General features: G+C 45.1%; 1 pseudogene; it reads right to left on the reverse strand.

Annotated features, from left to right (window-relative positions):
- Nucleotides 1-369: 369 nt before the first annotated feature.
- On the reverse strand, nucleotides 370-10,472 carry LOC130484160 (zona pellucida sperm-binding protein 3-like; annotated as a pseudogene).
- Nucleotides 10,473-10,697: the final 225 nt, after the last annotated feature.

Below are 10,697 nucleotides of genomic sequence, written 5' to 3' on the forward strand. Positions count from 1 at the left end.
TAGCTGGGATTTCCCCTTGTCTTCAGTAGAAGCCGGATCCACAGTAAGTTAGGTAGGGGATTAAGGACCCCTTCAACTTCTTGTTACCCACAAGGGACTCTGCACAGGCTCTGAGGAACCAGCTACAGCATGGGTAATGTGTTTAGCTTAGTTAGTGCAACCGTATTGAGTTTCATTTGAATATCTGTGTTGTTATTGGGTGCTTTTCCCTGTATTATGTTTTGCCACTTTCCGCCCCTTTTTGAATCCAACCACTCTTTTCCCTTTTTTTCCTGCTAACTTGTGTAAGCTATAAGAAAGAGAAAAAAAACCTCTCAGTGTTAGTTTTGTTTATTGTTATACATATAAAGCAGTGGAAGAGAGCAGTGGCTAAGAGATATATTCAAGTAAGACAAGCTTCAGAACTCCAGCTGCTATGGCCAATAAATTCTCCTGAGAAAACTGCTTCTTAGATGCTTTACCTAAGAGGAAGCAAGAATATTCAAGGCAAGAGTCAGAATCTCCTATCCAAGTTTACCACCCCCTTTTAGCTGCATTTGAGTCCATATCTTGCAGTGGCATCTTGGCCACCATCAGTACTGCTAAGTCACCTGAAATCCCATCTGCATCAGTACTCATCTTGGCAGCCATAATATCATTTTCATATGCTACATCTAGCATCATGTGTACAATAAGAGAAATTAAAACTTGCTTGTACAGACTTATAAGCTTTGCCACCATTGAGAGACTGGAATAATTGATATGCATTAAGAGACTGAGTAAGAAGAGAGGAATACGTACAAAATTACGCAAGCACACAAATGCATAAGAGGTACATTAACAGAAAATGATGGTCAGTTATGGATTTTATGTTTGCTACATACAGTTAGTCCATATGGTTAGTTTAGCCCCTGTGGTTCACATTTCCCTTGGACCTCTGCTAAGGAGCAACGATCCACCGAGTATGATCAGAAATGAGTAGTATTGCAGGCGTTTCCCTAGTTATGGTGTCAACTCAAGGTAGTGAAAGTAGTTAATACCAATAGGCAGCAGAAGTTTCAGCCACCCCATTTTGAGACCTGTACCATTCTCTTACTGAAGAAGAAGAGTTGGTTTTTATATGCCGACTTTCTCTACCACTTAAGGGAGAATCAAACCGGCTTACAATCGCCTTCCCTTCCCCTCCCCACTGCAGACACTCTTTGAGGTAGGTGGGGCTGAGAGAGTTGTAACTAGCCCAAGGTCACCCAGCTGGCTTCTTGTGTAGGAGTGGGGAAACCAATCCAGTTCACCAGATTAGCGTCCACCGCTCATGTGGAGGCGTGGGGAATCAAATGCAGTTCTCCAGATTAGAGTCCACCTCTCTTAACCACACCACTACGCTGGCTCTATTGATGATTTTCCTGAAGAAACCTACCATTTGATGTCACAGTTTCCAAGTCTAGAGGCCCACTTAATTCTTTATCTGCTTGGAGGATAAACTGGGGACCAACTGCAGAGTCAGCCTCCACTTCTATCACAGTAGGGATGCCTTTAAATAAAAGGTGACAACGCAAGGTGTTAACTCTTCCATTTTCTGGCTTACTCAACAGGGTTTTATAGGGTAAGAGTACATATACAGACAATGTTTTCAATATACGTTTAGAGGTTCAATGGATATTAGAGGTTGGCAAGCCTTCTATGCAACTTGAATAAATAGTGATTCAAAATGAGGGGTTAATAGAGCCCTTTGTTACTTTGCGGTCTGGAGGCTGGTGTTAGGTGAGCAATCTAGCCCACCCATACAAATGCAACCCATTCTGTATCACTGGTGTATCGTGGTATTGCTTTTGCTGCAGCCTCTGTATCAAATGCTACACCTGTCAGCCTTCTTCCTGTTTGAATGCTTGTGTTCAAGAGGAAGTGATTAACAGGGCTGACTCCAACCAGCTTTTCTGTTGGTGAAAAAAGATAGGTCCCATTTGACCACCCCCAAAAAAGTAAGCTTGTGGGGGGGAGGTGAAGATCGTGGAACCTGCATGGACAAAAGCCCAGTGGGATGAGGGCTGTAGTATGGAGGGGTTTTTTGTTAGATTCAAGACAATACATACACCTTCTTGATTCTTTTCACAACAACTTCATACACCAGAAGGCCAATTCACACTATGCAGCAAAGGTATTTATCATCTTAAGAAATATTTTATGCGCAACCACAGTGGGGTGGTAAATAGAAACATGTACTTGTAAATGCACAGAGAATAGAACACCAGCAAGTGTGTATGTTCAGAGTAAATATTTCTGATGAAAGCTGCAGTTTTTCCCCTCACTGTGTACAGAGGTGCATGCACATGATGAGCAGTTGTTTTATGGCTCACCGACTGCTTGTCAATGAGCAAATAAAAATCCATTTCTGCAAATACACTAAAACAGTCACAAGACTATTCTCCATTATAGTAATGGTTTTAGACCACAAGCTATTCTTGTTTGGGTGGATCAGTCAGGTTCTCAGTGGTAGGAAATCCTTTGAAGTTCTCTAGACTAATCTGATTTTTTTTTAGTCAAAGTGTAAGTTACCAGAGCTACGACCCTTTCATTTAGATAGTTGTTTACCTTCTTCTTGCACTTGTATTCCTTCTCGATCTTTTTGGTGATCCTGATCAACATCAAGTATTGAGAGAGGTCCCACCACAAGATCATTCACCATTTCTTCTTTTGAGAAGTCAATGAGAGCTAGGGGGTAAAATATTTTTTTAAATCCTTTCATCTGTAGCAAAGACAGATTATGTGTTAGGTGATGTGTGTTTCCACAGATGTTGCATATACTAAAGGCTTACGTTTAAGAGCAACAACTTAAGAATTTCATGCAAGTTTCTCATGTGCCTTCAGGGCAAGTCAGATAACTTAACATCACTTGTTTGGTGGCCCTTATGAGGGTGGAAATGTGGGGTGTCATTTTGTAAAATTAAAAAATAAAATTATCCAGGGAGATTCCTTCAAAATTTAATTTAATTGCATTAGCAAGAACCCCGTGGTGCAGAGGGGTAAGCTGCAGTACTGCAGTCTAAGCTCTGCTCACGACCTGAGTTTGATCCTGATGGAAGTCATTTTCGGGTAGCCAGCTCAAGGTTGATACAGCCTTCCATCCTTCTGAGGTTGGTAAAATGAGCACCCAGCTTTCTGGGAGTAAAGTGTAGATGACCGGGGAAGGCAATCACAAACCACCCTGTAAAGTCTGCCTAGTAAACATTGGGATGTGATATCACCCCATGGGTCAGGAAGGACCCGGTGCTTGCACAGGGGACTACCTTTACCTTTATTAGCTGCTTAGAGTTCTTATTCAATTATCCAACTAACCCATTGTGGCAGCAGTAAGATCATGAACATACCTGGCCCAGTAAACATTAGTTTCTTGTGCCTTGGTGAAGCAGTATTGCTGGGGTTGATTGCCCTGGGCCATCCTCTGGGTGAAGGACAGCTCTGCATTTCACAGCAATTGCAGATGTCCCTGGAGCCTTCTACTGGAAGCTAGCTGATATTACATTAAAAAGTCATCAGATGCCTTCAGAATCTTCCTGTCATCCTGATTACACCCCAATTCATAGTACTCACATGTTCCTATGTTTGTCGAAGACCGCCCCCTCCCCACATTCAAAGAATTGAGGGGAGGGGCGCATTTTGTCTGCGGGCGCGAAAGGAGAGCCAGTCCTCTTGCATCTTTGCCTGACGTGGGGAAGAGGGCGGGCCTGGGGGAAAGGGCTTAAGAGCGCCGGGGTGGAAATTTCCTCCCTCTTTTGGAAGCGGACGGAGCAGGCGTCTCACCCACCTCAAGTAATCGTCATCCACTTGGGCGAGAATGACATGGGAAAGCGGCCTGGAAAGTCTATTGTTTTGCAAGCCCTGGCGGATTTTGAGCACCTGAGGGCCCTGGTGCCCGGCGTACGGTTGGTTTGGTCAGACATGCTCCAGAGACGGGTCTGGAAGGGCGCATTGGCCCCAGGGCACCTGGAAAGGGCTCGGGCAAAGGTGAATGGTGAAATACGGCGTGCAGTAGTCTCGGGGGATGGCTTGCATATTGCGCATCCGGAAATCAAGCATTGCTTTCCACACCTATACAGACCTGATGGGGTCCATCTTTCAGATGCAGGCTATGACATCTTCTTGAGGGATCTGCAGCGGGGCCTCCTGGCAGCCTAGAGGGCAAGTGGGGGCTGGGGGCGGACCAAGCATTGGGCTGATCCGCCCCCGTGGCGGGAGCAGTGCGGGAGAAAGGTGGCTTCATGGTTCATTTTACAACTCCGGTGAGCACCCTGAGGCATCACTTGGGAAGATGAAGGAGTAACCCTCAAACCAGGACTGGGGCCTCGGTGCCTGGCAGGGAACTGGGACAGGAACTCCTTGAGGGGTGCCGCTATCCTTTACCTATAGACCTCGCGGCTAGGGTGGATTGGACGCGGCACACCTCCCTCGAGCACTAAAAAGGCTTGGCAAGGAAGAGCGGGAGCCGTACCACATGTGACGGCTCGGAGCTCAGAGCCAGGGTGGGTCTCGCCCTTAGAGCGGGGATGCAAAAGCAAGAGGAGGCCTGACTCTTCAGCATCCCCACAATGGCCCACACTGCAGTCAGTTATTGGGGATATTTTGGTTTTGTGCGCTGCAGATCCCTATTGAATGATTAAATAAAGTTGGCCCTTTTATTATCCCAGCTCTGGTGTCGGCTCACATTATTTACGCATCCGCGGACAAGACCGCCCCCTCCCCACATTCAAAGAATTGAGGGGAGGGGCGCATTTTGTCTGCGGGCGCGAAAGGAGAGCCAGTCCTCTTGCATCTTTGCCTGACGTGGGGAAGAGGGCGGGCCTGGGGGAAAGGGCTTAAGAGCGCCGGGGTGGAAATTTCCTCCCTCTTTTGGAAGCGGACGGAGCAGACATCCCACCCTCCCTCTCCGTGTTTCAGAGTAGGCGTAAGCTGGTCGCCCGTCTGGGGGCCGGGTAGGAATTTTTTACCCCCCAGGCACCATTGGCAACTAGCCGAAGGGGTTTTTTCGCCTACCCTGCTCTGAAAGTGGTAGGTAGCATGCGGGAGCAGTGCGGGAGAAAGGTGGCTTCATGGTTCATTTTACAACTCCGGTGAGCACCCTGAGGCATCACTTGGGAAGATGAAGGAGTAACCCTCAAACCAGGACTGGGGCCTCGGTGCCTGGCAGGGAACTGGGACAGGAACTCCTTGAGGGGTGCCGCTATCCTTTACCTATAGACCTCGCGGCTAGGGTGGATTGGACGCGGCACACCTCCCTCGAGCACTAAAAAGGCTTGGCAAGGAAGAGCGGGAGCCGTACCACATGTGACGGCTCGGAGCTCAGAGCCAGGGTGGGTCTCGCCCTTAGAGCGGGGATGCAAAAGCAAGAGGAGGCCTGACTCTTCAGCATCCCCACAATGGCCCGCACTGCAGTCAGTTATTGGGGATATTTTGGTTTTGTGCGCTGCAGATCCCTATTGAATGATTAAATAAAGTTGGCCCTTTTATTATCCCAGCTCTGGTGTCGGCTCACATTATTTACGCATCCGCGGACAATGAACAAGCTTTGTTTAAGAGATCTGGTTCTTCATCAGCCTCAGTGACTTTCAAATGGCAGGTAATATAGATCTAGAAAAAGAATTAAAATTAAACAAGATTGTAGTGGACATGACTGCCATTTTACTGTATTTAGGAGATTATGTGGCATAAAAGGCATCCTCTCACCGTGTTCTTTGTGTCTCCAGCAAATCTGAATGCTTCTATTGTGAATCGGAGAGTTTCCTGCTGGGATCTTGGCATTCTAAAAGCTGATGCTACATCATACATTCTCCCATCTACCAGGCATCTAGAGCCAAAGATCATGGTTGCAGAGTTTTGAAGCAGCACGTTATTCCAGTATCTTTTTTTAAAAGGCCCCCATTTAAACTCAGTTCAATCTTATGTGTGTTCAAACAAAAACAAGCCCTACCAAGTTCTGTTGGACATGCATGGGACCAAGTGTACATAGGACTGAATCCTTGATCTTTTTTGATCCACTACAACGGAGTCCGCCACGAACAGATCAATAACCCAGCATTAGGAAAGGACTAGACTAGGATATTTGCCATCTCCCCATGTATCACCTTAGAAATCCTGTGTGAATCTATCAGTTTTTCTGCTGAATGCTATCAGATCACCCACTTATTTGGGACAGTAGGAGCCTGAGCTACCTTATTATTTCCCTCTCCCTTGATAGTACATAGGGCACCACCACACAGATTGAGAATTTAGCCCTTTTATGCAATCCAGGCCAGTGTTCTTTAATCTTACCCATGAAAGTCAGTTATTGCATATTTTGGAGTCTTTGTCTGGTTCTTGTGTAGCCACATAGCTATCCACAAATAGCCTCAGAGGTACATGCTTTCCACCATAGGCATCCGCTTGAAAATGGAGAATGTCACCCAGCCGATATCCAATGGAAGCTCTCTCTGCACTCCAGTTATCTGTAACCAACCACAGTAAACAGGAATTTCCATCATTCCTGTTCACCTGTCAGCTATCATCTTAAGGCTTTAGAAATTTACTTTACCATTCATCAGACGCAAGGAGAAGAGCAGCTTATCCTCTGCCAACACAGTTGAGTTAAATGGAATCCAGGTAGGCTTGATAGCATGAGTGGTCACATTCTCTTTCCTAAGACAGGGACCTGCTATTTCATTGTCTCATTAACAAAACCAAGTAACTGAATAATATCCTAGATGTTACTGCTTACCTGGGGTAATGGCACTCAATAGGGATCTCAACTGGGCTGTTTCTCACTATTACGGGGTTGTTAGCCAAAATGCTCTTTGGATGGGGAATTAGCTAAGCAGATCGGTAACTTTAATATTTTTATAGCGAGATCAACCAACTATACCAGAGCCCATTGACTGTGATCTTAAGAATCAAGACAGACAAGGGAATTAAGAGAGTTTATGTCGTTTTCTTTCAAATCAGTGATGCATACACACATACAGAGAAATCTAAGAAATGCAAAGAGAGTAGTACAAGCACAGATGCCAACGTGGCAGGGATAGTTGATGGGGCAATATTTACCATTCTTGAAGAGGAGTTGTCCAAGTCCATGTAGACTAAGATAGTAGAAATTAAGAGCAAAGGTGGGGGCAAGGGGTTCCCATAGACTTGGCCAGCAAGGCGGGAGGGAGCGCGGTCAGGCTGCGCAAAACCAAACTAACAGAGTAACAGCAAAGATGCCAGGAAAGACCTAAGGTAAAACTATGGGCTGGGGGCATCCCAGATATACTGTTTTTCTGGGGGCGGGGAGAGGGGATTTACCCCTCCTAGATTCCCAGGTGACAAAAGGATTCATCTGTGGCTGCCGGGGTGGGGTAGTGAGAATTTGGAAATCTATTCTGATTCCAATGGCTTTTGCAACCCGGGAGGAACCGGGAGATCTCTGCTGAAGTGATTAACGTTCTGGAACAATAGGCGCGATCTCTGCAAACGTCTGGGGAACGCTGCTGCATAGCTGGAGGAACGACTCATCGCTGATATCAGGATTGCTGCTGATTGTCCATTAAGCTGCTGATGTTGCAATGGGAAAGGGGGGTGTTGGCGCTGACTAGGTGACTGTCTGCTTTCCACGACATGGCTGCGGCTGGAACAGAGTTTGCACAGGAACATGGAGTCTCTCAGGTTCACTGGAGGTTGCCCTTGCTTCTGTTTCCTAGCTGCTGGCTGCACGGAGCTCGCAGGAGCGGCCGTGTCAGTTTCAATGGAGCGCGCAGCAGCCATCCAGTAGCGTTTGGAGCGGGCGCACGGCTGGAGCAGTAGTCGTGTGCCTGCATATCGGGTTGCCAGGTCCAGTCCAGGAGTTTAGGCGGCCTGTATGCTTTCAGGGTTGCCTGCAAGGCTGGGATTATAGTACAAGCTTGTGTGGTAGATCAAGGAGTCTGGGGTTACCTGGAAGAACAGAGCGATCCTACAGTTAGTGTAGACTGACTTAGTCTCCTGTTCTCACAGAGGCACATAAATGTGGTATAGTTAACAGTTTGAAGTTACATACAAGTTGGGTAATTCATTTTGTACCATGTGCAATGCTTTACAATTAAGAAGTATTATATAATATTTCCGGCTGGCCCTAGGAAGACTGCAAAAGGGACACCCTAAAGTTAGGAAGCTCAAAGTCATAATCTCTCTTCTTGTTAGATGGCCTGAGGACAAGAGCAGCAGAAGCAACATCTAGTTTTAAAATTGCTCTTCTTTTTGTACTGCATTAGTATCTTGTGGCTGCTTGCAATGGCTTTCAAGGATTCCAGTTTGATATCTACCCAATAATGGGTACCAATAATGACTTTTAAACAACCCTATTACAACAGTCATGAAAGCTCCCCCGCCCCCACCAAATAGTCCCAGTTGGTTAACTAAGTTTATCTAGGGAAATTTTACATAAGTATGCTTCACATATGCAAGTTACAGGATCTGCTCAGATAAATATACCATATCAGTTGTAAGTACAGATTATATCTAAGCCAGTGTTAGAAGAGCAGATCCTGTAAGAGCAGATTTTTAAGCCATGCATCTGCAGCAATAGAAGCAAAAGCTAATGACAGGTAGGAGAACGGAGCATTCAGTTATCATGTTCCAAAGAAGCTGAGATAGGGTTATTATTTCATGGGAAAATACTCAAATCTTCACCACTAAAAGCTGGACAGAGTGAGAAGACCCCAAGAATACATTTTTTCATATGTTCATGACAAGATGTGCTCTTAAGAACAAAAACCTTCTAGGAGCAGCTGGCACAAGCTGTTCTTCTGTGATTATAATAGTGACAGTGTATTTGAGTGAGCCAGGAAAAGGTCCATTGCTCCATGAATGCCACTTATGGTTAGCTTTTCAAGGTTCATAAGCAAAGAACATCAATTGCATCGAGTAGCAACATTTTGTTTATAAGCTTGCTTTGCATCTTTAATTTAGAAGTTGAACACTGAGGGGAAATAAAGTCAATCAAAAAGAACAATAGAACGTACGTTCAGTGGAGATCTATGAAGCACTGGCAAAGGCAATAGAATAGCAGACATCTTTTTGCTCAGAAGACCCCAACGTTGAGCCAGCCATCATCTCCACAACATTGCTTCAATTGGAGATCAAGCTGTATCTTATTTACACACAAACTCCACATTACCTGTACTTTACTGCTACATTCATGGAGCCCCACTTCAAACATCACCAGGTCATCAGAGGCACCAGTAGATGTATGACGGCAGCCATGCGGGCCAAGGTTGAGATCATCTGCCTGGATCAGATAGCCTGTCCCAAACAGATCTCGGTGGACCACTATCACCATTTGAGTTTCCTGGCATTGCAGAGCATCAGGCTGTAAAAAGCTTGGCAACAATTCAGACAAGGTTTTCCTAGAAGATGTAACATAAGATTGCTTTAAACCACTAAGCACTTGGTTTGGAAACCACTGAGTTATTGACACATGCCTAGAGAAGTCCCCAGGATTAAGACAAGCTATCACAATAAGTAGGCAACACCAAAAGCAACAGCTATGTCCTTTCAACCACCACATGGCTTTTGCTTTACTTCCTCAGTTCTGCCATAAGCCAAAATCAATCATCTGTGGTCTTTTTATACACTCTACTCCTTTCCTTCAGAGGAAACAGTGAGGGAATCAGCTTCACCTCTGAATGATCAGCATCGCTATATCAGAAAGTTTAAGGCCGTGGGCCTAGACACACTTTCCTGGGAATGAGGCCCCTTGAACTCACTGGGATTATTTCCAAGAACGTGTGTGAGAGAGGCTGCAAATTGTTTAGATAATTGAAGCCTAGAGTTAAAGCTTAACATCTATTGAGTTTGGCTTCTTGGAAATTCATTTTGTGACTGTTTTAGAGGTAGTTAAGGAAAAAAGGATGTTCACTTTTCCAAGCAGGGTTCCTGAAGCTTTAACAATTTCATGGCAGGCAGGCAGACATTCAAGAACTGAAAGCTTCTCTGCTTTCATGGCGAAGAAAAAGTGGCACGTATTGTATTTCCTGTCTGTCGTGCACATTAAAGATAGAGTAAAAGGGAGACACTCTATCGGAAGTTCATTATTCACAATTAGGGTTGTCAACAATCATGAGAAAAAAGTCCAGTCCTTTTAATAGAGGCTTCACGTATGGAAATGGGCTGTTGAAGCTTTTCAGAGCTTGGAGGTAAAGAATATCCTCTGGTAAATAACAACCCAGTAAGCCTTTATTAGAGGGACAGGACATTTTTCTGAAGGGCTGTTTACAACCCTGTTCAAATCATAACTTTTGCAACTAATTTTCTGTGTGGTTTCTAGATATTGGAGGTAGCCAGATTTCGGACTAGAAAGACAGCTTCCCTTAAATAATCTGTCTATTCTCGCCTCCTTAATTCTCCACTCTTTCAGAATGCTTACATAGAAATGACTCGGTGGGGCTTACTCCCAGGTCGCTGTTCTTTCCCAAGATGTAGAGAGGTCTCACTCACACGTTGCTGTTTTCCATGGTCAAACTTGGCCTTGGGTGCTAACACTGGCTGAAAGGTGGTGTTTAAATTCTCCCAATACATACATAAAAGTAAATACACTGAAGTGTGGTGGTGTTTGGTGAGTCACAAATCAATGAGCACGGTTGTTGGCTAATTGTTTGGGTAGGTTATTGATTATACATATAGAATTTCTTGTCGTTAAAAAAAAATCTGGGTTTTATAAATAGGGTTGCTAGCAGGCC

The sequence above is a fragment of the Euleptes europaea genome, chromosome 11 (genome assembly GCF_029931775.1).
Source record: "Euleptes europaea isolate rEulEur1 chromosome 11, rEulEur1.hap1, whole genome shotgun sequence".
Taxonomy (NCBI): Eukaryota; Metazoa; Chordata; class Lepidosauria; order Squamata; family Sphaerodactylidae; genus Euleptes; species Euleptes europaea.